This window comes from Lycorma delicatula, chromosome 2 (genome assembly GCF_047948215.1).
Source record: "Lycorma delicatula isolate Av1 chromosome 2, ASM4794821v1, whole genome shotgun sequence".
Lineage (NCBI taxonomy): Eukaryota > Metazoa > Arthropoda > Insecta > Hemiptera > Fulgoridae > Lycorma > Lycorma delicatula.
The window spans coordinates 154877798-154905587 of record NC_134456.1 but is presented as its reverse complement, the minus strand read 5'-3'; positions in this window follow the sequence as shown (position 1 = coordinate 154905587).

The following is a 27790-nucleotide window of genomic DNA, read 5'->3' as shown; positions in this document are numbered from 1 at the left end:
ATTTGTATCAATTATTCATGCCAATTGCCATATAATAGTTGGAGATTTTATTTTTAAAACTGAGACATAAAATGTAACATCTGTTTAATACAACAAATATGTCATGTCCAGGTGATGTTAAGACCAAAGCGTTTTTCGCCCAGAAGCAAAAAAAAAATTTGTTTTTTTCAGTTTCTGTATAAGTTTTTTTCTTATCACATAACAGGTGTACTTAAAATAGCTTTGATTTTCAACAACAGGATTCAAAGTCTTTTTGAATCACTATGAGCTGAATACATAGCAGTTAAAAAACCTGAAAATGTAATTTAATAGTTATGAAGATATTGTTTACTCTTGTAATTAGGTGTAACTCTGTTGTTGCTTACAGAATAAATAAATAATAGTTTAGTGGTGAGATATGAAGTAAGCAATATAATTACAACAATTAACAGTATATTAACTAATACCAATTACTAAATTTAGAAAACTTTGCTAACAATTTAATTCATCTAACAATTCTAAAATCAGCAGGCTGCACTACAAGTTATGTGTTAATGAAATGGGCAATCTGACATAAGCAAATACCACCTGAATATGATACACCTAAGCTGAAAAACTGTTGCTGATTCCATGTAATGCGCAATACTATAATAAGAATTGAAAAGGTTTCCAGTTTGTTTCCAAACACACCAGTGTTTTTTATTTTAGCTTGGTAATTACAAAAAAAATTTGGTTAGCTCCAGAAGTTTTCAAAAATCAGTTCAGTTGATTCATACATAGTAGCTTATTTTAATAAAATCAGTTTTCAGGTAAAGCTGTAGCAATTAAATATATTAATAATAATAGTTCTTAATTGAAATTGTTGCTTTTAAAACAAATAACTTTTTTTTATAAATAAGACCTATAAAAATATAATTAAATAGTTTAAAAAGGTTAAATAAAACATCTGTAAAACAGTAATAATTACATTCAAAATATGTTACTGTATAACCACATGCCTAGCCAACATAATGAATGGTTTGAAATTAAATTCAATTCTACAAGTGTTTCCTTCATTCTGTTCACAACATGAACTGACTGTTCAATGAAAATCATCTTTCTCAGAGACAGCAGCATATTTGAGGTGGACAGGTCAAATACAACAACTATTAATATTTCTGGCTAAACAAAGTAAAAGAACAAATTATGTTATTACTCCTTCAGTCATGAATATCTCACACTTTCCAAATTGTAATAGATGGCATATAATTCCTCAAAAGAATCATAATGAAATCATCATACATTAGATGCATACAATTTTTAGTATAGAATATCTGTTTATTATAGTAAATATAAAAAAATAAGCAACGTATTTTTAATATAAAAAATAAATAAATGATTGACATACCTTTGAATTTTTTGGTTCTTTAATTGAAGTGTTTATAACCTTTCTATCTTTCCAATTAAAACCTTTTTTAATTTTCCCATTTTAAATGTAATGTGATAGGAAATCACACGGTGTGAAAATACAAAAAAAAAAACATGGATTTTAATGAAAAATGAATTTAATTTTTTACTAACAGTAACGACGTGAGAATTACACAATAAAACAATAACAAAAGCTGAACTACAGATCTTATGTTATCAACTATTAAACACGTCACATCACGTGTTTTAAGGCTCTGAAGAGATATTCAACATAACCTCAATACTATGATACTAATCATTAAAGAATCATTCATTTGACAATGAATTGATTGTACTTACTGTGTTACAATAAACTAACTTCATTTTTCTGTTTAGCCTCGAAACCACCGTAAGAAATTACTTCAGAGGATGAATGAGGATGATATGTATGAATGCAAATGAGGAGTAGTCTTGTACAGTCTCAGGTTGACCATTCCTGAAATGTGTGGTTAATTGAAGCCCAACCATCAAAGAACACAGATACCCACGATCTAGTATTCAAATCCATATAAGCAATAAACTAACTGAAGTACCAGACCATGGAATGGGTATATCTTGAGTTTTTAAGTTTACTTTGCTCTATGTATTTTCCACTTAGATATATTTTCTCAGAATTGTGAAGTTAGCATCTGGCTAGATATTTGTTTTTATTCAATGTGTTAGATATAAGTACAGGATTTAATAATCCATGGTTATTCAGTTCATCCTTTTGGGGATAATTAAATAGGAAGCCCCAGTATTTATTCACATATTATTGGAATTATTTAAGAGACAAATTTTAGCTCCTATCAGTATTGAATCAAGAAATAAATAACATACGTGACATCAAATATTTATCAGGCTTCGCCATTTTAGTGGTGGTTTGAAGAAAAACTGCACACACATACACACACACATGCACACACACACACACACAGACACATATTTATAGTAATTTATATAAAAAGATGAACAAACTAAATAATTTATTGAACGTTTTTGTGAAATGATGTAAATTCACTAGCACTTGTGCAAGTAGTAAGCAGAAAAATAATTTAGTCTCACTTTTAAATTAAAAACATACATATTTAATATTCATTTAGAATCATTGTCAAGAGACAATTCTACTGAAAACCTGGGAAGGATTTTTTAATAAGCTAGCTTCTAGGACAGTCAGTAGTGGCATCTGAGGTAAGCTCGCATTAGGTGTAATAGACTGGATATGGGAGTTGACAACAGTAATTGCTTCAGGTTTCAGGTTTGAAGGGATTGTGATACTTTGCTTTATCCAAACCATATTTCAAACATTAGGCCAACTTGCAACCAGAAACAGTACTGCTAATAGGCATACATGCAATAACCCCCTTTCTCCTCATACATATTAGGATTCATCAGCTCAAAAGGACATCAACTCATCAGGACTCTACATCCTCTGAGTGGTAAGTGGAAAAAAGGAATTGGATAAGGAAAAGGAGGGGGGGGTGGTAAGAAATGATCATCTACTTTTCAGGAGGTTGCATTCATGTTGGGAGGTCAGGGCATATTTATACAATAAGAATGGCACATAGTATTGATCAAACAACTTCAAGTTGACCAGATTAAATGCATGTTGGAAGAAAATAATTTTCCTACAGGAAACAAATAGCCACATGGAAACAGTTTATTTTACTTATTAATTAAAAGTCCTTGTAGAATATAATACGACAGATAAAACTCACCTAAAATCTTTGGCAACTGGAGTCAGTGAAATAATAAATTACTTCTTATTTTTGTTACAGTAGGGTTCTCTCTTTGTAGAAACCAACATTAGTCTCTCATCATAAATTCATTCCATCTACTTTGGTAATGTTGCTCCATTTGCAATTCATCCTGGTGGAAGCGTTCTTCCAGCTATTCATTCACAGCACCCAAATTTGGTGGGAAAATGTCAAGATGGGAATACTAAAAATTAATTTTTAATGACATCAAATTAGCAGCTTAGATTTTTGTAGTTCACCAAAAGATTTTTTACTAAAAGGTCATTATTTTTTCTTTTATTTTCTTTTATGGATTACATCCTTAAATGACTTCCTAGTTCTACTTCCAACTTTGTCAAAATTTTCATCACTGAGTAATTTTCTAATTTTGAGATCCAGTGAATATTCGTTCTTTTAATTTGGCTTTCCTTAATTTAGGAAATACTTATCTTAAGTATTAAAATCCTTCTCCTTGTTTATTCAGTGCTTTAACAAAATTCTTCAACCCCATTTTTATATGTAAAATGTGGCAAATAAACATGCTGAGGGGTAACTAAAAGAACATACATATTAATTTTTTTCTCTAAGAATCAAAGATTCTTTTTGGCTACTCTTATAATGTTTATTTGATGTACAACTATTCCACAAACATAAGAAATAGCTGTCTTTTATAAAGCCACCTTAAAGCCCTAAAAGAAAGCAATAATTTGAGGTAGCCACCAGTACACCATAAATGAGAATCATGGTTGACTGATTTCAAAACAAATCACCGTAACAACTCGCTTTGTGGAGGTAAGTTTCCATTGCTATGAAATAATCAAATTTATCCTTGCGTTTCTTATAGCAGACCCATTGAGTACCAGAACCTTTGGAAACGTTTAAGTTTACTATAGCCACTTTGTTTGTCGAGGAATTTTCTGCAATATGTTTCACTAAAAAAAAACACATCTGAAGCAAAGGATTTTTAGTGTTTTACCATAGTTATCTACCAACTCGTAATCGTACAAAAGTAGTAGTATTGATGTGGAATCTAAGATTTTTTTATTCGCAGAACTGCTACCACGTTACAAATTTCAACCAGCCGTCTTTCTTGAATTATATTTGTCCACTCGATTTTTTCTCAGTAGCTTTCTTCTTTTTAATAACTCGATCGCCCAACTTTGACTTAAGTTAGTTTCATCGCGTTAGTTACTGCCTAAGGAAGAAAACTGGAAGGCGATCACTACGTATGTGAAAATCATGATGAGAGACCTCCAAGCATGGGAGGAGTCACGAAACAATAGGCGGCGTCGGAGAGTGCGGGGGCGGACAGGTTCGCGAGTGAGCGACTAGGGGGTCCCTCGTACATGTGGGGGTCGCCTTGACGTGAAGAGGTCGCGGACACTCCGCTCCCGTATCTGTTGGCGTCCACAGATATTGTGTGACTTTTTTCTTTGTGTGTAGTTTGTAGTATGTAGTTTCATAATCTGTTTCTGTATCTTGATGTATGGTGATGTTTCTTGTTTGTTGTTGTTTTGCTGTAACTGATGTGTTTCTGTTGATATTCCTATTATGATGCGATTGCACTATGACATATGAGTGTGTGAGAGGGCGTGTAACCCCCTGGAAGGAAGGAATGCTTCGTTAAATTTTAAAAATACCACCCTTCCTGGAACCGTGCGGTTCCAGGAAGGGTGGTAGCCAGGGGTGGCGGTTTAGTCGGTAGTGCGCAGGTTTACATATGCATATTAATAACATCTTGCGGCACATGTTAGCGAAATTTCAAGCTTAGTCATAAATCACAAAACATTAATTTCAGCCCCACGTAGTTCACAAAAATAAACATTAATAACGATCAATAAAGAAAAAGAAAAAACAAGAATAAAAAGAAAGAGTAGTAACAAAGAAATAAGATACACCACTAAACTTGACGGTTTGATATCTAGAAAAATGTCTACGGTAACATACAAAAATTTATCCAAATCAACATTTTAAACTTATTTTATAAAAAAATAACCATTTTAAAATGGTTATTTTAAAACTTCTTTAGTAACTGATCTAGTTCAAATTTTTCAGCATTTTGGACTACATTATTAACCAAAGCTGCAATCATCAAGGGCAAGTTCTTAAGTACTCAATGTTTACACAAGTAAGAAACCGTACATTGCAAGTAAAAATAAAAAATAAAAATATACAAACTTGAAAATTTAAGTAACAATAACATTATTATAAATTCTGTTTCATAGCAATCATTAAAAAATTTTGAACAAAATATAAACAACATTCATATTAATTATAAAATGTTGAAACTGGAGGATATAAGTGTGCAATCTGGATAAATATTGAAAATAAACTCAAAGATATCACAAACACACTGAGTAACAGTGGATAGAAGCGTACAATTAATTATTTTATATTTTTCAACAATTTATATTTGAAAACAGGATGTAAATTAAGGTAAATTGAAAATTTAGTTTTATCTTTATTAATTTACAACAAATTTTATCGTTAATATATATTATATATATTATGTTAAATAGAAATATTTAATTATGATATATATATACTGAATCCTCCCTTAACGGACACTTTTAGATTTCCCGGCAGTTTATTAATGGATAAAATATTTCTCAATAACGGACCTTCTAAATAACAGACACGGACAATAAATCTACCTTTAAAAACTTTTAATCAGCTCTGAAAAAGCGACAGCAAGAATAAAAATTGTAATTTTCCTTGTATTATTTTAATTCAGTGCGACTGATTTTTTTTTCCTGTTTAGCTTCCGGTAATTACCTTTCAGATAATACTTCAGAGGATGAATGAGGATGATTTGTATGAGTGTAAATGAATTATAGTCTTCTACAGTCTCACTTCGACCATTCCTGAGATGTGTGGTTAATTGAAACCCAACCACCAAAGAACACCGGTATCCACGATCTAGTATTCAAATTCGTGTAAAAATAACTAGGCAATAAAGGCGCGTTCACCACTAGACCAAGGCGGTGGGTAACGACTGATTTGTTTATTTGTTGTGAATCGCACCACTTCCCGCCTAGACGTTGATGTTATAATTTCAATCGTTTATCATCCAGCGTGATTCGTCATCGACCGCTACTCAAGTAGATATTGTGTATTGAAACGTGTAATATTTTTGTTACAGTATAATACTATATTTTTTCTTGTAGTATATTTTCTATACGTACGTTTACTGTACGTTCAATTTTGTGAATTTTATAAAAATATTTACTACCATCGTTACGCAAAATTGTAAACGCTTGACATAAAAGAAAAAGTAGCTACAAAAATAAAAAAACTGAGTGTGTGTAATAGGTCAAAACGTTTTAATGTCGGGAAAACTCAGATGTACGATATCTTAAAAAGCAAACTTGATATCTTAAAGTCATGGACTGAAAATGACAGTCAGTTAAGCAAACGTGCATTTCCTAAAACGTCAGGCCTAGCGGTTGACAATTTGACTTGAGTGGTTTTGCAGGGCTCGTGCTAATAATATTCCGGTCTCTGGAACTTTGATGCGTGAGAAAGCCCTAAAAATTGCTAAAGAACTCGGTTACGATGAGTTCGTAACCGAAGTATCAGGGTGTTAGATAAATTCCGAATTAGACATAACTTTTCATATAAAAATGTTTGTCGTGATGCTGGTGCTGTAGATTAGAATTTGGTGTCTGAGGGGAAGAAAAATTAAATGAAATAACCGAGAGTAATAATGAAAGAAACATTTTTAATGTGATGAGATCGGTCTTTTATCCGGGCTTTACTCAGTGAAACAATGTGTTTGGAAGAGGAAAAATGTATAAGGGGGAAGACAAAAAAAAGACTGACTGTTATCTTGGCTGCGAATATGTCCAGGTTCCACTGAAAAAATATTAATAATCGGCAAAGCTGCAAAGCCACGATGTTTTAACGGCGTGAACCATAAATCCATTAGACTGAATGGTATTCGAATAAAAAAAATTGAACGACTAGAGATACAATGGTGAACCGATTAAGTTTTGATCGTAGAATTGGAAGGCAAAGTAGGAAAGTCATACTATTCCTGGAAAATGCAAAATCCCACCTTAATGTTGTTTGGAAGAGAGTGAATTTCAAGAACTTATTGAACCATCTGGAAACTACAAAGAGTGTCCGAACATTGACAACGCACTCAACACAGAAGACGTATCGACTGACATCCGGGATGTTGTTGGTGCCTCAGAGTCGACTACTTCCAAAACTAATGACAATTAACCTGAATTTACTATCACAAGCAAGAAAGCATGACAAGTTAAAAAATTATAGCAATATTTCTTGCAAAAAGGATTTTCAAAAGGCGTTATTTTAGTATCGAAGTGCAGTCACTTATTGAAAAAAATATGTACCACGACTTAGTTCAAACAAAAATAGACAGCTATTTTAAACCATCTACGTATAAATAAATTGTACATATCCGAATCTGGTTTTTTATATTTATTTTTACATTATTTTTTATACATGTGTTCTGAAAATACTCTTGTATTCTGTAGCTTGAGTAATATTTTCATAGCTTATTGTTTTTATTACATTTTAGTATAGTACAGCAATTCTCTCTTATTTCATTGGTTGATTACAGAAGTAGAGAATTTTTTTTATTCAAATGTGAACACATTTGAGGATAGTGTTTTATTTTCAGAAAAACAATTAAGGAACGAACTTGAATTTTACAAAGTCGTATTAAATAACGGAAAGATTGTTTATCGGAGTCGGGTCCGATAGTGGGAAGTTTTAATGTGCGTGTGTGTACGTGTGCGCGCGCGTGTATATATATATATATATATATATATATATATATATATATATATATATATGCACCGTATATATACATATATATATATATATATATATACAACGGGGAATAATTTATTAAAAGGAATAACCATGAAAATAATTAATGAAAAGTAAAAGTAGCAAAAATAATTAATAAAAAGTAAAAATAAATTCTTTCCATCCCTGATCCTAGTCAGACAGATCATCCAGAAATAGACTTGTCGTAGGACATTAAAACCCCAAAAGAATAAAAGATGACAATGATGTATTGGTTGTTTTCCACTTAAAAATATATTCCATTTCTAAAGAAATTTTAAATCGATCAAAACGGCTTTGCAGTCCTGTACTTATTAAAAATTAAAATAATTAGAAAAATTTATAAAAATGACTACATGCGGATGATCTATCGTCTAGGTTTACCCTTAGGCCATCCTTTTCTACTTTTTTCATCCTCCTGATGGGCTCTAGCACTTGTACTTCAGCCTGTCTGAGGTCTCTGAATGGAATTTTTCGCGCCATCTCTGCAATAGATAACGGAGGATGCTTTGCTGCCGGCATTAGATGATACCGACCCAGATGGTGCGGTGAGCATTATATCAGTCTAGGATTGATGTATACTTCCCGCTAAAATGTTTGGAGAGGCTAAAGAGCCTGCCAAGCTTCCGCGGGTTATCCTGAGCGGTGGAAAACAAAGCGAGTGGTGTGTGGCACCACGCTTAGTTCGCTCACGCAATTAGGTTAGCTTCAGAAGCTAGTTAGGACTGGTCGCTTAACTGTTTCGACGCTCAGTAGCCGTTTATGGCACAGACATTCGGTCTTATGCTTTAGGCGACCGAATGGGGTGGTGACGGGAAAATGCCATGCAAACCAATTACTTCATCTTTTTCGTGATTTCCTGAATGGAGATTTTCTGTTTCAACTTTTACCGTCGGAGTATTATGTTCAAAATTCTTCTGCAGTTCATCTTCACCTTCCTTCACTTCTGACTGATCGAAGACTCACTCCTAGCTGTGTACAAGCTTTTGTTTGCAGTCTTTTTTCCTGCGTCGGATTTGAACTAGTTTCTCTAAATCGTTAACTTTTCAATTTGTCACTGATATGTTCGACCATGTCCGATGGAGCTGGTGATAATTTAGATTACGGTTTTTGGTTTAGAGAAAGCTGCAATAATTGCAACAACCTGAGCATAAGACGCAACCTTCGTGATCTGCTGTACGTGATTTTTTCTAGCTTCGAAATGGCTGGTCGTTTAATGGTCTTTATCTCTTGGATTGCAACTTTCTCCTTATAAATTGGACGGCTTCGCAATCTCGAACAGTGATGCTCATGGCGGTTGACACGGATGCCTACACAGGTCATCTGGATGTGATGGGTTACCACAATGACAGATCTGTTTCTTAATGCATCTCGCCGCTGTATGTCCAAATTTCTGACGCGCAAAGCACCGCTATGGACTCGGGATGAATGGACAAACATCCAGTGTATGGAAATCAGTCTTTATCTTTTCGGGACATTTGGATTTGTTAAACGTCAAGACATGCGACACGGAGGGAACAACTTCTCTGTTGCGTCGTGTGTTCAGTGATCGACATGCAACAAATCCTTGCCCATACAAAATCCCCTCACACAACTACTCTCTTGAAGATATTAGCGTAACATGCGGTACAACCTCAATGTCTATAAGTCCTATCTTCTTGGTTTTGAGTAGCCATGATGATTATAGGTCGTTGATTGTTTAAAAAAAACCCATAACAGTCGTCCTTGTCTCCTTAATTGGTCCTCCTGCAGCCCTTGCATGCAGCAAGGGTTGCACAATCACAAAAGTACTGATCTTAGTAAAATCTACTTTTTGTCTTATTTCACCAAATATCTACCTGAACCGGAAAGTCAGAGATACCTAACTCCCTGAGCCGGGGTCAGGTACCCTTATACGTGGGACAATCCATGCCAAGGGCTGAAGTGACTGACTCACATTGAACAGTGTAAAACTTCGGCAGAGCAAGCTTATCCCTAACCCGGTTTCCATTACCGGGAAGGGAACAAGCACTCCTCGTCTGCACTCCGCTCAACGTTGGTAAAAAAAGATCACGGTCATACCTCCCGCATTCGGTGCAAGTAGCAAAAGCGAGAAGCACAATTTCGACTCGGACAGTTCTTAACCGCCAATTCCGTACACCACAGGGAAGTTTCTGAGAAAACCCGTTTTCCCTTTGACCGAATTAGGTGAAAGTACCGAAGTACTCTGTTGTTGCCTACCCCAGACGTGTGCGTAAATGTAACTGCACCGACACAGGATTGGATTTTGTCTGGGGCATTATTTGTTTTTGACATGATGCGTATCGAATGCTTTGATAATTCTGTCCTATGAAAATGAAAATTCGTAGCTTATGAAAAATGTTATGCATGTCTGGGAATCGAACCCGGGACCCCAGGAAGAAATGCTGAAACTCCACCAAGGAGATCGGCAAAAATTATTGTACTCCTAGTGGGATTACAGGTGTAATAATAAATGTGAAATAAAATATATAAGAATAAAATACATCAGTATTATCAAAATTGTAATGACAATATTGAAGTAATAGCTATAAAAATAATTTAAGATTGAAATGAAAATAAATTTAACATAAAGATGATCGCATACCTATTACATATATATTTTTTCTTCTGTTAAAAATAGTTGTTTTAATTGTAGCAGAGTATACATTTTTAGATACAAATAAGAAATATATATATATATATATAGAGCATAAAATATTATGCTATAAAAGTTGTTCAAGTATTTTAAAATATTTTACACTCGTTAACTAGCTGGGATACCAATAAAATGGAAGATGTGAAAATAAATTATGAATACAAGTAGTTAGCTTTTGATCATTGATATATAAAAAAAACAACTGAATAATTGTATAATTAATATTAAAAAATCTTTTAATTTTGTCTACATTGTAATTTTAATTTCAGTTATACAACATACTGTATTAATTTAATGTTTTTTAATTTTTTTCAGATGAAAATGTATAATTAATCAAGTGAAACAAAAAAAAAAAAACGATATGCTATTAAATACATTTCAATTAATAATGGAATTATCAATTTTATTGATGATACAAAGAATATTAATAACGGTATAAAATATTTATTTATATATGAAGATAATTCCTACTTTTTTAACCGGCTAGGTTCATGCGAGAACTGGTAATGTAGTTAAATTATGTTAGTTCCCTTCTGCAGCTTTCCATAGATCCAGCCAATTACAACTTTTATTTCACTAAACCAAGTCCACATATTAATTTTATTAAATGTATCGAGGGTCAGTGCATAAAAAATTAATAATTAAATGTATTTTTTGTAAAAATTGTTTTGTATTTATATACATGTATTTAATCAAAAATATAATCAGTAAGAAATGTTAATATACCATCGAAACTTAACTAGAACGATTATTTTTTAACATAATATGAAATAAAAATTAAGGCACTGAAAAGACAATGTAAATTTTATGTTTTTGGTTTATTTTCAGATCTTGAGAGAGAGGACCACGGTTGACCTATCTGGCCCACTACTGGATCTACAGACCAAGACACGGCAGCCGGCCCGAACCAGCGTACCGACTCCGGACATGGCAGCGTGGACTCCACCACATACGACATTTGACATACCCGTGGCGACACTCTTGGACAGGAATGCACGAATATGACATTACGGACAAGACGTCATACCCGTGGCGGCACTCTTGGACAGGAATGACCTGACTGGGAGTGCCGACCACGAATATGACATTACGGACATGACGTCATACCCGTGGCGGCACTCTTGGGCAGGAATGACCTGACTGGGAGTGCCGACCACGAATATGACATTACGGACAACACGTCATACCCGTGGCGGCACTCTTGGACAGGAATGACCTGACTGGGAGTGCCGACCACGAATATGACATTACGGACAAGACGTCATACCCGTGGTGGCACTCTTGGACAGGAATGACCTGACTGGGAGTGCCGACCACGAATATGACATTACGGACAAGACGTCATACCCGTGGCGGCACTCTTGGACAGGAATGATCAGACTGGGAGTGCCGACGACGAATATGACATTACGGACAAGACGTCATACCCGTGGCGGCACTCTTGGACAGGAATGATCAGACTGGGAGTGCCGACGACGAATATGACATTACGGACAAGACGTCATACCCGTGGAGGCAGTCTTGGACAGTAATGCACGAATGACATTACGGACAAGACGTCATACCCGTGGCGGCACTCTTGGACAGGAATGATCTGACTGGGAGTGCCGACCACGAAGACATTACGAACATGACATTGTGTTGTCATACCCGTGGTCGACCACTCGACTGGGAGTGCCGACCACGGATACGACCCTTTCTGACATTTCAGGATGGATACGACACTGAAAATCCGACAGGAGTACCGACGAAGGATATAACATTGAAGATCCGATCAGAGTGCTGTCCAGGGATATAACATTGAAGATCCGTCTCAGCCGACCAAGCTCAGGTTACTATTATTATACATTCCAGTATACTGCTTATTAGATCTATTTTAATATAGATTACCATTTTTTAATTCACAAATATTTATTATCATTAATACCTGAAATAACTATAACAAGTTATTTGGAAAAATTAATAACAGATTAGTTATGTCGTATTACAATAAATTTTGTAGTACTTAATTAAATTAAAAATAACGGTAGTTGTAATCGAGTTTCGATGGTACTTTAACATATATATATATATATATATATATATAAATTTTTTTATATATTTATTACGAATGAACCCTCAATACATTTAATAAAATTAAAAAAAATATGTGGATATGCGAAACATTATTGGCATAGAGATACGGTAAAAATGAATTTTGTACGATTAGCTTTACCAACAAGAAGGTGAGTTTTTAATGAAAACAAGTCTATACATGTTATTGTCACGTTTTTATCATGTTATTTTCATATTTTTTGTAATGGAGTGTTTATTCTGTTATTAAATAAAGTACGCTTGCACCAGTCACGGGATGTAAGATGTTTAAAAACGCATTTCGATGATCTCACGTAGAATAGCATAAAAATTAACATAAAACTCGATTTGTCAGCGAGAATATATTGATTAAAAAATGGTTCCCAACAAGATTGTAAAAATTAATTTTGAAATCCGTTTGGACAAACCGAGTTCAATGTTGGGTATATCGAGAACGTAAAATTGAAATTTTTCCTTTTCAAACAAAATATATAACAATTCTATGGAGAGTATGGTAAAAAAAACACCGCATTTATTACATCAGTCATCATCTGACGCATTTTTTCAATAATGAAAGGTATTTTCAAGAAGAAATATTTGTTGGGCTCTCAAGAATTCCGAAATACATGAATACCTGGAATCCTGTGTGCTTGGAATGAGATTAACCGTTTCAGTTCGGTTAGACTGAAATAAACATGTAAAATCCTCTTGCTTTGAATCTGCTAGACAACGTGATGACATTAAACGACTGAAAAGGGTTCAAGTGCTGGACTTTAGTGATGGTCGCTGAAGATACTCTATTTTCATGTTTTTTTTTTCCGGTAATATTTCTAATTACTATTTTTTGGAGCAAACTGTGTTGGTCACATCGGTCGATATATTGGACAAGTTGTAAAATCCAGTAATGACAGTGCTTTTGACATAATGAGTGTTTATTGGATCTTTCTTGTTACAGTATGTTTATCAACATGGACGTTGATTATTATAATGTATTTGTTTTCGTGAGGTTGACATCATTGGTAGGGCCCTCTCTCATGTAGAATTACTTACTGATAATTATATTTTATAATAAGAAAACTTTGTAGTTTTGCCGATGGTTACAATAAATAGTGAAAATGTATTCTGATAATTAACATTGACTCACGTCTCGGTAGAATATTTAAGAAAAATAATGATTAGTAAAATCCATATTTTTGTGAAAGAGTTTAATCAAAATGTCACACAGTTTAAGACTTAGATTTTTCATAGAAATTACTATTCAGTTATTTGGGAATCATGGAAGAGAATTTTTTTCTTTAGTTATTTAATGGTTTGCTATTAATACATAAATCAAAACCATAAAGATAAATAAATAGATTAGTGATGCATGAAGTGAATGAATGAAATAAATTACTGAAGAATGAACTCTCCATAACACACGATATTCGGGGCCCTCTTCATCGTGGGGTCGGAAGGTTACCTCTAGGTGAAGCAAACAGATCGGCCTTCTCTTTTCAGTCCTCGCTCACGATCCAGTACGCCTCTGTATGGCGGGGAGTGTTCCTGGTGATCGTTGTCTTCGTAGCCTTCCATAAGGAGCATCCGTCCCCATTCAGGTAAGAAAGATTTCCTATGTATTCATTGAATTTCTCGTCCCTGATAGTTCTCAACAATCTCCTCAGCCTCCGCGTCGTCCTGTTAAGAAGAGTCCTCCTATCTTCTGGCCTCAAATGCTGCCAGTTCCGCCGAAGACGCCGCTTCGAGACAATTAGTTCTATCACTTCCCTCAGATAGGTATTGTCTCTGGCTGAGTTCTTCAGGTGTAGACCGCCATGCTCCTGCATTACCGACGAACGAAAACGATTAGCCGTAGGATGTTGAAATTTTGAATTTAGGACTGTTGTAACATCTAGTTGTGCACCTCCCCTTTTGATTGCAGTCGACTGAACCAAAAGCGTGAAAAAATCTAGATAATCTAGATTTTGTGGATTTTGGACTTTTTCTTAACTGCAGTAATAAGCCCTCATTGAGAACGTTTCAACGATGTATCATAAGTGTACTTATTTTCATTGGTTCCATAGTTATAGCCAAATAAAATTTTAATTAATGAAATTTTTGGATCTTACAAGGAGAAGGCATCGATTCGAATCAGACTTCTCTCTTTTTTTTGTAATTTAAGTATATTAATTTATTAATAATTATTAACCTCTCATTGTAAAAAAAATTACGATGAATAATATAATTTAATAATTACAAAAAAAAATTATGAAAAAATATCAGAAGTTTTTAATGAAATAAAACTTCATGTACTTTTCATTAAAAAAAAAATGTGTAATTGTAATTGAATAGGCGAACAAGGAAGTCATGTGTTGTCCATATAACATTTTTTGTTTTTTGGAGTTCCTGGGTCATGAAACGTAGCAAATTGTCTCCGTAATGTGTAAAAATTGATCTCCCGATGGTAGGGGGAACAATTTCCCTTTAAGTCATGCCATCGGGTTCTGAAATGAAACAGAGGCCTTCGAAATAAATCCCTAATGAAAAATTAACTGACTTTCTAGAACTTATAAAGTAATTAAATAAGAAATTAGAAATTCATAAAGTGATATAACCTTACAATAATGTTCGTTGTGTTTAAAATAACATAACGTCGACAGCTTTAGCACAACAATAAAGTCGAATAAAGATATAATCGGCGCTATAACTTTCATGGATTGCAATATGGAAAGTTAATTTATTATTATACTTCTAAAATGTTACGTATGATTGATAACAGCTCTAGTTAATTTTGAGCAACAGTGAGTGAAAAAACAGCAGCTTAAAAAATAAAGCGTTCAAACTCGCTAGCACATAGTTACAGAAGGGGCAAAAGCAGCCCAGCGTGTGTGGCTGTAGATCTATCAGCTCACGCTGTGTGGTTGTACTGCCCAATGGCCCAATACAAATTGCCGTTATTTATACTGACCTCTCAACCAAGATTTTCATAGCAAATTAATTTATCTCTCATATCATGCACCTCCACTTGACCGGCCGGCTCGTGCTAGCCGCTCCTTTCTCCTCGCAACCCAAAATGACGACTTTCTATTATGATTCTTCCTTTTCAGTCTTATCAATGTTTTATTTTTTTAACATTCTTATTCTTTTAAAAATAAATAAACTTTTTCCTTTCTTTTTTACTTTTTTTCTTTCTTAAATCTGATTTTTTCTTTCACGATAAGCATTAATAATGATTGAACGGTTATCGTAAAGGTTAAGGAAGAATGAAACTATTCATAAAATTAAATGATTACGCACTACGAACCTCTGTGTTAGCTTTATTACCATCACATTTATTACAACAACGATTTATACTATATTTGGTAAATTATTATAAATTTCTTCTGAAAACTAAGTGTATTGTGTATACTGAGTGGAAGAATTACTTATTATAATATATTTTTATGCCACAGAAACGGACTGTCTTACATAAAACAACAGTTAAAGAGACATCAGTTATAATATTAATATTCTCATACAGCCATTTCCTTTAGTAAATAAGTGATATTCGGTTACTTCATTCTAATTTAAGGCCGAAGTGCAAACGACATCTATGCTTGCATCTCGACAGATTTTGATATGCAATAAAATAATAAAATTAAGTTCAAACAGTGAAGAAATCAATGGGAATTTGCTTAATTTTCTTTATTATTCCACAAATAGGATTCGTATTTTTGGAATTGGTTATGATATTTTCTGGTGTGTGTGACCTTTGTCAAGTAGTTACGGTTAAATTAAAAAAAAAACACTACTTTAAAAAAAAAAATACCGTAATATCATTTCTTCTCTTGAAACAAAAATCAAAATGAGTTTTCAAGATACATAAGCGGTGGACTCTCAGATCATTGTTTAGTGCCTGTAAGTTTGAACCATTTAGAATAATATTTAAAAATAAAATTGTTAGCTATACCGTTGTGTTTGTAATTATTAATGTGCATTTTGTATTAAAAAGAGTAGTAATTTATTCATAAAAAAAAACAATAACCACCTTTTGTTAAAGAAGACAACGGAACTGTTTTTTGTGTAACTCAACGTAATATTTCGGATTACTATAAAGGACCTGTTATTCTTCCGTTGTTGTTAATAAATTACTGAACTATTTAAAATAACTTCCCATCAATTTGTTTAAAATAAAATTTCTTTACAGAAAAAATATAACTGTCGATGAATTATTAAAAAATAGAAAAAAGACACTACATTCATATTGCAAATAAATATGATATCAAATAATTTTCTATAACCATTTTTGAATTGTGATTTATTTGGTAATTATTTTTATATTTAGTGTTTTCATGCATTTATACAAGGCGTTTCATAACGTTCTTAGGAGTTACAAAAATTCAGTACAAACAAAGTATTTCACTTACCTAAATGAAAGTTGTACGAGATGATGCAGGACCCAAATAGTTTTTGTTAAAATCTATAAATGTTCAATATGTGTTCCTCTGGTGACACGGCACACATCAACACGAAAGTCTAGCTCTTGGCAAACTCGTTCGAACAAGTCATTTTCGATAGAATTGATTGCATTGATTATGCGATCCTTTAGCTCAGCGATATCGTGCGGCATTGGTGGGTTAAACATCTTATCTTTCACGTAACCCCAGAGAAAGAAATCACATGGCGTGAGGTCTAGTGATCTTGGTGGCCACAGCCTAATGTGTTGGTCTTCTTCAGACGCACGTCCTATCTAGCGTCGAGGTAATTGTGGGTATTGTCGAACCTCGTTATGAAAACGGGCAGGACAACCATCTTGCTGGAAAATGAAGTCGTTGAGTAGCTGAGGCATAAGCCGTAATTGTAACATGTCCAGGTATATCATGCCGGTTACTGTCGTTTCCGTAAAAAAGAACGGCCCATACACTGCCTCACGAGAGATCGTACAAAAAACGTTTACTTTCGGAGAATCCCGAATGTGTTTCACATGTGGGTTTTTAGTTCCCCAAACTCGCACGTTAGGACGGTTTACTTTGCCGTTAATATGGAAAGTAGCTTCATCGCTGAAAATTATCTTGTTTAGAAAACCTTCATCTAACAACATCTTTTCCTGTAACTGTAAACAAAAATCGAGCCTACGTGTTATCTCCAACAGAAAGACACTGGATTAATTGAAGATGGTACGGTTTGCATAATAAACGTTTACGGAGAACTCTCCACACTGTTGTTTTCGGAATTCCTAATTCTCTGTCTGCAGCCGCAGTCGATTTTGACGGACTGCGAATGAAACTTGCACGCACACGTTCGACATTGACTTCTGAGGTTGATGGACGACCAGTTGAATTTCACTTGCACAAGCAACCAGTTTCGCTGAATTGTTTATACCATGCACGAATTGAATTGTCATTTGGTGGGTCCTTATGAAATATCAACCGAAACGCACGTTGCACAGAAATTACTGACTTTGACAAGTGAAATTCTAACACACAAAACGACTTCTCGCTTCCCGTGTCAGCCATTTTCTCTACTGTTGACGCCTAGCGAGTAAATGATTTACTAACTCCCTAGTATATGTGGAAGGTTTTCGAACCAAAAAAGAAGAACGCGAAGGTCTACTAAATTTTGGAACTGAGTATAATTACTCATATAATGTACCATTTAAAATGGAAGAATTCGCGAAGGCGTTGGAAAAATCAGGTAACACAGCTGCTGGTCCGGATGAAATCCACTATAATATGATCAGGCAGCTGAATACCACTGCAAAGTGTAGACTATTAGAACTTTATAATAAAATATGGCGGGATGGAACGTACCCGCAGCAGTGGAAAAAAGCTCATGTTGTTCCAGTACCAAAGAAAAATAAAAATTTAACAGACCCCAATAGCTACCGTCCTATTTCTTTGACGTGTGCTATGGGGAAAATATTGGAAAAAATGATTAATAATCGACTCGTCTGGGTTTTGGAAAAAGAAAACCTGATATCACCGTATCAAGCAGGTTTTCGACAATACCATTCTACCACTGATCAAATGATCAGCTTAGAGGACATTATATATAACAGCTTTATTACAAGGAAACATTGTGTCGGAGTCTTCTTTGATCTTCAGAAGGCTTTCGATATGACCTGGCGTCATGGTATAATGCTCCAGTTACATGAATGGGGCATTCGTGGCAATTTGCCTATACTGCTCAGCAACTACATGAATGACCGTACCTTCCAAGTACGCGTCAACAACGAATATTCATGTGAAAGAATCTTGGAAAATGGCATACCGCAAGGTTCGCCGTTGAGCGGTACCTTGTTTACCATTGCCATTAATAAATTGATATTAGCCATTCCAGTAGAAATCAGCAAAAGCGTCTATGTTGATGATCTGGCAATCGTATATGCCAGCAACAAGACTGCTATAGTGAGGTACAAATTGCAACGAGCGATCAATGCTCTAAATGAAGTTGCAAGGAATACAGGATTCCAATTCTCACCAGAAAAAACGTGCTGTGTACACTTTTGTAGGAAGAGAATTCCTCATCAAAGTCCTGCTCTGACAATTGATGATAATCCAATACAATATAAAGACAGCGTAAGGTATTTAGGACTAGTATTGGATAAATCCCTCACATGGGGATTACATATACAGGACTTGAGTGATAGATGCAAAAGAGCCCTAAACATTATAAAATGTTTATCGAACCTAAATTGGGGCTCAGGAAAAGAGACATTATTGAGACTGTATAAAGCATTGGTTCAATCTAAACTAGACTACGGATGTATCGTATATTCATCTGCTAGAAAGTCGCACTTAAGAAAGTTAGACGTAGTTCATAATAGCGGAATAAGATACGCAACAGGTGCTTTCCGCACAAGTCCGGCGGCTAGTCTGATGTCTGAAGCCGGAATAATGCCACTACATTATAGAAGAGAGATCCTCTTGTTAAGATATGCAGCAAATATATGGGCTTTCCCTGCCCATATAAATAATAAATTGTTTATGAATCATCCCATGGCTGCATTATACGAACGTCGTGCTACCTATTCCAGACCAGCCGGAATTAGGTACCACGAATTAAGAAGGAAATATGAAATTGCTATACCAGAGACACTAGCAATTTCTACTAGAGAAATACCGCCATGGCTCTTGCCAGCGGTAAATACAAGTTTGGATCTCTCTCAAGGAGAAATAAAAAAGAAACCAGCAGTGATCATCCAGCAAGATTTTTTAGCAACCGTCAGTAGTTACGAAGAACATATTAGAATTTATACTGACGGTTCTAAAACTGAACATGGTGTTGGATGCTCGAAATATGTAAATGAAGAAGCCCACTATTGGAGACTGCCAGATGTGGCCAGTGTCTACACGGCAGAGCTCACTGCAATTCAGCAAGCTCTTCGCTACACTGAACACTATTGCGAAGAGAGAGTGCTAATATGTTCCGACTCATTAAGTGCACTTGTCGCAATTCGGAACAAGAACATTAAGGATGTCCTAATTGCAAACATCCTGTCCATTTTATACGTTCTAAAACAACGAGGACAGCGATGCGTATTTGTATGGACTCCGGGGCATGCTGGTATTACAGGTAATGAAATCGCAGACGAAGCTGCCAGAAAGGCAACAGTCTGCGATGATTTGGATGCATTTCCTGTAAGAGTGGCAGATATTAAAAACCGTCTAACAAATATAGTAAGAAACAAGTGGAACGCTGAATGGAGGAGTTTAAATACAAAATTAAACTCAGTTAAAACTTCTCCTTATAAATGGAAAAGCGACTTTAAATTGACTCGCCGTGAACAAGTAGCGGTGACCAGACTTAGAATCGGTCACACGCGATTAACAAATTTATATTTATTAACCGGCGAAGTGAGACCAATGTGCGGTGTTTGCAATAAAACACTGACAATCAGGCATCTAATAGAAGAGTGTACCATATATGAGGACCTCAGAAAGAGGTTCTGTTTTACAAATAATATTAGTGCTGATCTGGATAATGGAAATGAAGAAAATATAGTTGCATTTTTACACGCCAGTGGACTTTTTAAAAGTCTGTAAAATGGAAGTTTAAAGCTGTGGAAAAAGATACTCTAAGCGGTAGTGTTATATATATATACATATAGAAGAAAGAGGAAAGATATGGTATTGAGAAGATTAATTATAATTTTAAGTTCATGGTCTTTTGAGAACCTATCTCAAATTTTAATATTGGGGCCCTCTACACCCCGTAACTGTTTGTGATTGTCCTTGTCTTTCATGTTTTAATGTTTATTGTGAAGTTTGTGTTTTTAAATAAAATGTAAGGGCCCTTTACACCCTTACATATGACGATCCTGATGGAGATAATAATTTCGTTTAAAGAATGTGACGAGGGCTAATGACCTTAGCAGTCGATGCCCGTAAAAATTCAGATAAAAAAAAAAAAAAAAAAAAAAAAAAAAAATAATAATAATAATAATAATAATAATAATAATAATAATAATAATAATAATAATAATTTTTTTTTTTTTTTTTTTTTTTGAGGAGGGAGGTGGAAATGCATTTACGCACGGAGTGTCGGGCTCCCGCTGATGGTATTATCCAATCACCATCAGCGGACTACCGACTAAAACCACCCCCCTTTCGACCAGGGCTCGACCCGGAACCGTTTATCACATTACTTCCGGTCGAGTCCTCCTATACTAGCCTGTTTGGTGCTACTTAATTTTCAGGACTGTCCAGGTCAACCTTTTTGGCCCTGAGTATGTTGCCGACGAATCGGGCTACGCTTTCCCAGCTGCCCAGGTCACGGAGCATCATCGCAACCACGTTGTGGGGACTCAGTGCTCCGTGATCCGCCTCTAATGTCCCTCGATCTGCCGCCCACCGAGCACATTTGAAAAAGGTGTGCTCGGCGTCGTCCCGTACACCGGGACAATACAGGCAGTCGGGGGACGGCGCTTTCCCTATGACATGGAGGTAAGCACGGAAGTACCCGTGACCCGTTAAAAATTGGGTCATGTAGTACTCCACTTCTCCATGCCGTCGCTCCGTCCACGGTCTGACCAGAGGAATAAGCCTTGCGGTCCATCGTCCTCTGGTCTCGTGGTCCCAGGTCTCTTGCCATGCGAGGAATGTGCGAGTGCGTTCCTCGTTGGCAATGGTCACCCGGTCTCCGCCTGCCCGCCGCCTCCCGTAGATCGCCTGGCGCTCCCTTGCTAAAGTAGCAATCGGTATGACGCCGGCGACCACAAGTACTGCAGGCTCGGAGACCGTCCGATACGCGGAAGCGACTCGCAAGGCAGCGGTGCGTTGCACCTGCGCGAGCCGCTTCCGGTTTCTCGCCACTCTTAATGCCTGGGCCCACACTTCCGACCCGTATAGCAGGATGGAATGTACCGTGGACATCAGCAATCGCCGTCTGCTGGCCTTCGGTCCGCCGACATTCGCCATAAGCCGGCTGAGAGCAGTTACGGCTCTCGCAGCTTTGTCGGCGGCTGTACGAAGCTGCTCAGCAAAGCTGAGTTTCCGGTCAATCATCATACCGAGGTACTTTGCGGCCGGCTTGGTCTCGACAACCTCTACCCCGACCCGCAGGGAAAGAAGGGTGTCGATACGTTTCTTCGTGAGAACTACGATCTCCGTTTTGCTGAGAGCTAGAGACAATCCATGATCGTCCAGCCAGGCACCGACTCTGTGCATGGCCCGACTGAGCCTCAGTTGGGCGCGCTCCACGTCGCGGTCCGCGACAAGTAGCGCAACGTCGTCAGCGTACCCAACCAAGGCAGATTCTTCAGGCATCTCCAGCCTCAGCAAGCCATCGTAGACGGCGTTCCAAAGGTCGGGGCCGAGAATCGACCCCTGCGCCGCCCCTGACGTGATCGTAGTCCTACGCCAGCCTGCTGCGGTCTCGTAAATGAGACCGCGGTTCCTCAGGTATGCGTCTACCATTCTCAGAAGGTATTGAGGCACATGGAACGAATGCTCCAGGGCCCGAATCATATCGCTCCATCGTGCGGAGTTGAACGCGTTTTTTACGTCCAACGTAACGAGAAGGACCACACGTCGCGAAAAATGATTGTGGTCCTCTGCTCGCCGCACTGCCTCAACAACCTCCTGAATTGCGTCTAGGGTCGATCGACCCTGCCGGAAACCGTGCTGGTTAGGTGACAGGCCACCTGCCTGATTCATCGCCGTAACCAGTCTTTTCTTTAACAGCTTCTCCAATACCTTCCCAGCTGTGTCAAGCATACACAATGGGCGGTAGGAGGACGGCGACTCTGGGTTTTCTTTTCCTTTGGGAATTAGCACAAGACGCGCGGTCTTCCACCTGGCGCTAAAAGACCCAGCCTTCAGACATGCATTATACATGTCTAGTAGAAGACGGGGCCTGCAGCGCCCCATTAGTTTGAGCACCTCGGCCGGTATACCGTCGGGACCAGGGGCTTTTTTACATTTCAGCGACCGTAGGACTCCTTCCAATTCCTCCATCGAGAAGAGCGGGAAGTCGCCCACGTCGCTGAAGTCCCGCTCGGCACGGACCGAGTGCGCCGGGAACAACGTCTTAACGACGTGTTCCGCTTTAGCTTCGTCTAGTGGAGCTGGTGACCGCGAGACCCCCAATCGCCGAGTTACTATCTTGTAACCTAGCCCCCAAGGGTCTGCATCCACGGTCTCCGTCAGTTCTCTCCAGCAGCGTGCCTTGCTCACGTTGATGGCTCGACGGAGCCGCTTCTTTGCCGTCTTGTACTCGGCTGACCTGGCGTTCGCGTCTATGCGATTCCTCGCACGTTGCGCCACTCGTCTTAGTCGAAGACACTCCCGGCGAAACCCCGCAATCTCCGGTGTCCACCAGTACACGGGTCGCTTCTGGTGCCTCGGCCCCCCGTGGGGCATGGAGGCGTCGCATGCAGAAGCGATCAGCCGCATAGTCGCAGCAACTACGGCTTCAGCGCCAGCGTCCCCCCCGTTGGCGAAGTTTTCAGGGGCTACCACCCCTGACGAGATCTTTGAGGAGAATTTATTCTCGTCAATTTTGTTGATGTTATATCTTTTCGCCTGCTGTGGGGGCCCCGGGCGCTCTCGTGTACCATCTAGGACTCTAAATGAGATGTATTGGTGGTCGCTACCGGTATAATCCTCGAGGACTCTCCAGTCCTGGACGAGCGTGACCAACTCTTCGGAGGCGAGGGAAATATCAGGAATGGTTTCCAAATATCCTGGGCGGCGGAACGTCGTCGTGTTCCCTGTATTGAGAATCACGAGTCCAGTACGTGCCGCCATGTCCAGAATGTATTTCCCTCTGGAGTTGGTATGCGCCATACCCCAGTCTACCGCCCTGGAGTTGAAGTCCCCAGCTACCACCATCTCACCAGCGGCAGCGAGGATGACATCCTCCAGCGCGTCAACTTTCCGGCGAAAGTCCGCTATCGAATCATTTGGGGTGAGGTAACAGCTAAAAATCGTCACCTCACCGCAGCAGATCCAAACGAAACCCTCGCCTGCGCCGTGCCTCCGAACTTGGGCTCTGCTGTGATACGTAATCCATATCGCGGCAGTCCCGAGCGAGTCTCGGAACCATTGGGAGTCGTCACGGTCCCGGTACTGCTCGCTGATCAGCACCAAATCGGCCTCCCTGTCTCTGGCTAGCTGCAGCAGCAAGTCATCAGCTAGCCGGCTCCTGTTAAGGTTGGCCTGTATTATGTTCAGCATTTTAACGGAGCCTTCTCTTCGCCTGCTCCAGGGCTGCCCGGAAGACCTGACACTCCCTTGTTCCAGGTACGTGAGCCAGCTGCGAAGCGTTCACCCCTTTTTCTTGGCAGAGCATGCACCGAAGGGGGGCCGAACACTCCTTAGCCTTGTGCTCCCCTAACCCGCACTTATGGCAGAGCCGGCTTCTGTCAGGCCCCTTGCATCCACGAGCCAGATGTCCATACCCATGGCACCTGAAACACCGTGGGACCTGTGCCCTGGGTCTGATTTGGCAGTACAACCAGCCAATCCTTATCTTGGATTGGCTGAGTAGTCTGGAAGCAGCCTTCTCTCCAATTTGTATTAATGCTGCTTTCTGCCCTCTGTAATTAGCACTGGTAACACTAACTCGGCAGTCTAATAATAATAATAATAATAATAATAATAATAATAATAATAATAATAATAATATTAATAATAATAATAATAATAATAATAATAATAATAATAATATTAATAATAATAATAATATTAATATTAATAATAATAATAATAATAATAATAATAATAATAATAATAATAATAATAATATTAATAATAATAATATTAATAATAATATTAATAATAATATTAATAATAATATTAATAATAATATTAATAATAATAATAATAATATTAATAATAATAATAATAATATTAATAATAATAATAATAATAATAATAATATTAATAATAATTATTAATATTATTATTATTATTATTAATATTATTAATATTATTATTAATAATAATAATAATATTAATAATTAATAATAATAATAATAATAATTAATAATAATAAATTGATTAAAACATCAAGATTTGTTTTATATCGGTGTTAAGATCTTAGGGATTCTTACGGTTTTCTTCATAAATTAAAATTTACGAAATCGTTTAAGACTTGAATATTTTATAATTTTATTAAAGAAATGTTGTATTTCACATGTACCCTTCCCAGGTTTGTGTGAACACGATCTTGTAATATTTTTTTAAGGAAAACATTTTCACTAATATTATAAATCTACTTGTAGCTACTTCAAATATCAATTTATGTAAACGCATAAGTATAAGATGTTATCATCAAGAAAAATACGAATCGTTATTTAGATCTCTCATTCTTACTACAAAGTCTTTAAAATTTTGAAATCACGGGTTAAAGATCGAAGTAATAAGCATATGGTTCAATAAAAAAAAAATCATGCGTCAGAAACACAGTTGGAGTATTAGTCTGTTTCTTACAGTGTCCACAGCGTTTAGCACGCCGGTATGCTGTGTTATTAAGTTGTCTCATTATCCTAGGTGCAAAATATTTATTAACCCTAGATTTACAATTTCTTTGGTATGATATTCAAACGGTGCAAGAATTAAAAAAATAGGATTTTTAACGGAATAGGTATTTTTCTTATTATGTTCATACTTCAATACTATTATTCGGCTTAGAATTAATACATGTAACTCCGGATTGCATGCAATGACATGTGTATAGAAGTAAGAAGAAATAGTTCAAGTGTGAGTGTGACTGTGCACGCTCGCTCGCGCTCACGTGCATTTGAACATCTAAGAGACTAATCATTATTTTTTTGCGTGAATAATAACTTCGTCTACTTCCAGCGGAGGTCGTTTATACTGATAGGAAACTAATCGATAATCACTGAAGTAAATTTTAGGTTAGGTAATAATAAATTATAAATAAGTATACTTTAGTCTCATTATTGCGATGCAGGTGGTCTAAGAGGATTAGGTGTACGAAAAAAGTACTACACTAACACATGAGTACAAATATATTTGTAACAATACGCACACAAACACGCATTAAACAGATGTAGCTGATTCACTGCAGATATTAAAAAGAAGAAAATCTTATTATAAATAATAATTTGATCGACTGGAACTTACATGATTAGTTATAACCTCTCATTTAGCTAAATAATCTAATTTATTTGACTGATGTGTTATAAAAGCGCATCTGTCAAATGCCAACTAAATAACTGAACCGTTATTTGTTACTTCCGGATAGTTCATGTAATAAAATTGTCTAATGAATAATAAATATTTTAAAATAATTTATTTTTTGATATTAACGGTATCTATTAAACATATTAATGTAAATTTATCAAACGTATTAAATCTCACTATTATTAGTTAAAAATGTTTGATTATAAAAAAAATTTATCTTAAGTTATATTTGATCTAATATATCATTACTGATAAGTTTGAAATTTAATAATTTAGTTCACAATAAAGGTTAAAAAAATAAAGGATGATCTATTGCATAGATCACTCCCAGTCACTTTTACTTTTCCAGAAATATAATTATATCTATACAGTATACTATATAAGGGAAAGTATACTGATCTCGTCAAATTTTTACAGGTGTTGATGTTTTATAAGTTTTATAATCTTCCTCTAACGAAAAATGCTCTAACTGAAAAATTAGGGAAGAATACCAACGTCTGTACGAGGGTCGTTCAGTAATTACAAAGCGTGACAGGGGAAAAACTATTTAATAGAATAAACTGATACTGTTTGACGTTCAAGTTGGCTCTCCTGACTTAGAGAATATCAGTTGTTTTAAAAGAATTTCCATTATTAAAACCTGTTTCGTTTATTTCAAATATTTTCTCCGCGTGAAAGGTGTACCGTGGAAGAACAACATGGCGTGAAAGATTTTTATTTTCTGAAGGTGTAAAACCGGCCGAAATTCACTCGCGGATTTTAAAAGATTTCGTTAAAAAAATATATTAATCGTGTTATTATAATTGGATTGAACAGTTTAAATCGGGTAGACAAGTGTCTCAGTTTTCACTGTGGTGGAAGATCACTGGACGTTTCGACTGATGCTTTGCAAAATTGCATTAATGGTCTTATGCGTGAAAATAAACACATAAAAATTTGAATATTTGCTTAAATTTGTAGTGTGAGTATCGGTAGCTTCGATTCTATTATACATAATAATCTGAATTACCACTAATCATGTAGAAAGTGGGTTATGAGACGGTTGATTCAAATTCATAAAGATACACGAATTCGAATGTTACATTTGTACAGAACTTAAACAACTTTTTTTACAGGAAAGTTTCTTGAACCTCTTAGCTTTTTAGATCTCTTAAAGTTGTGACAAAACTTGGATCCATCATCTTGATCCGAATCCAAACATCAGAGTATGGACATCCAAGTCTATCCATTAGAAAAAATTCAAAACCTACGTTTCAGCCGGAAAGTGATGATAACAATGTTTTGAGATTACAGAGGCCCAATTTATTGGGGTAATTAACAGTACAATGTACAATCAACAGCGAGTATTATTGTGATATGGTAGAAAATAACGTGGAACTCTCAGAACCGAGAGGTTTCTTCCTTACTGAGAGTTCCACGTTATTTTCTACAAAAGAGACGAAAAGCTATTCATCCACCTTACAGTCCTGATCTCACTTCATCATTTTTTTTGGTTC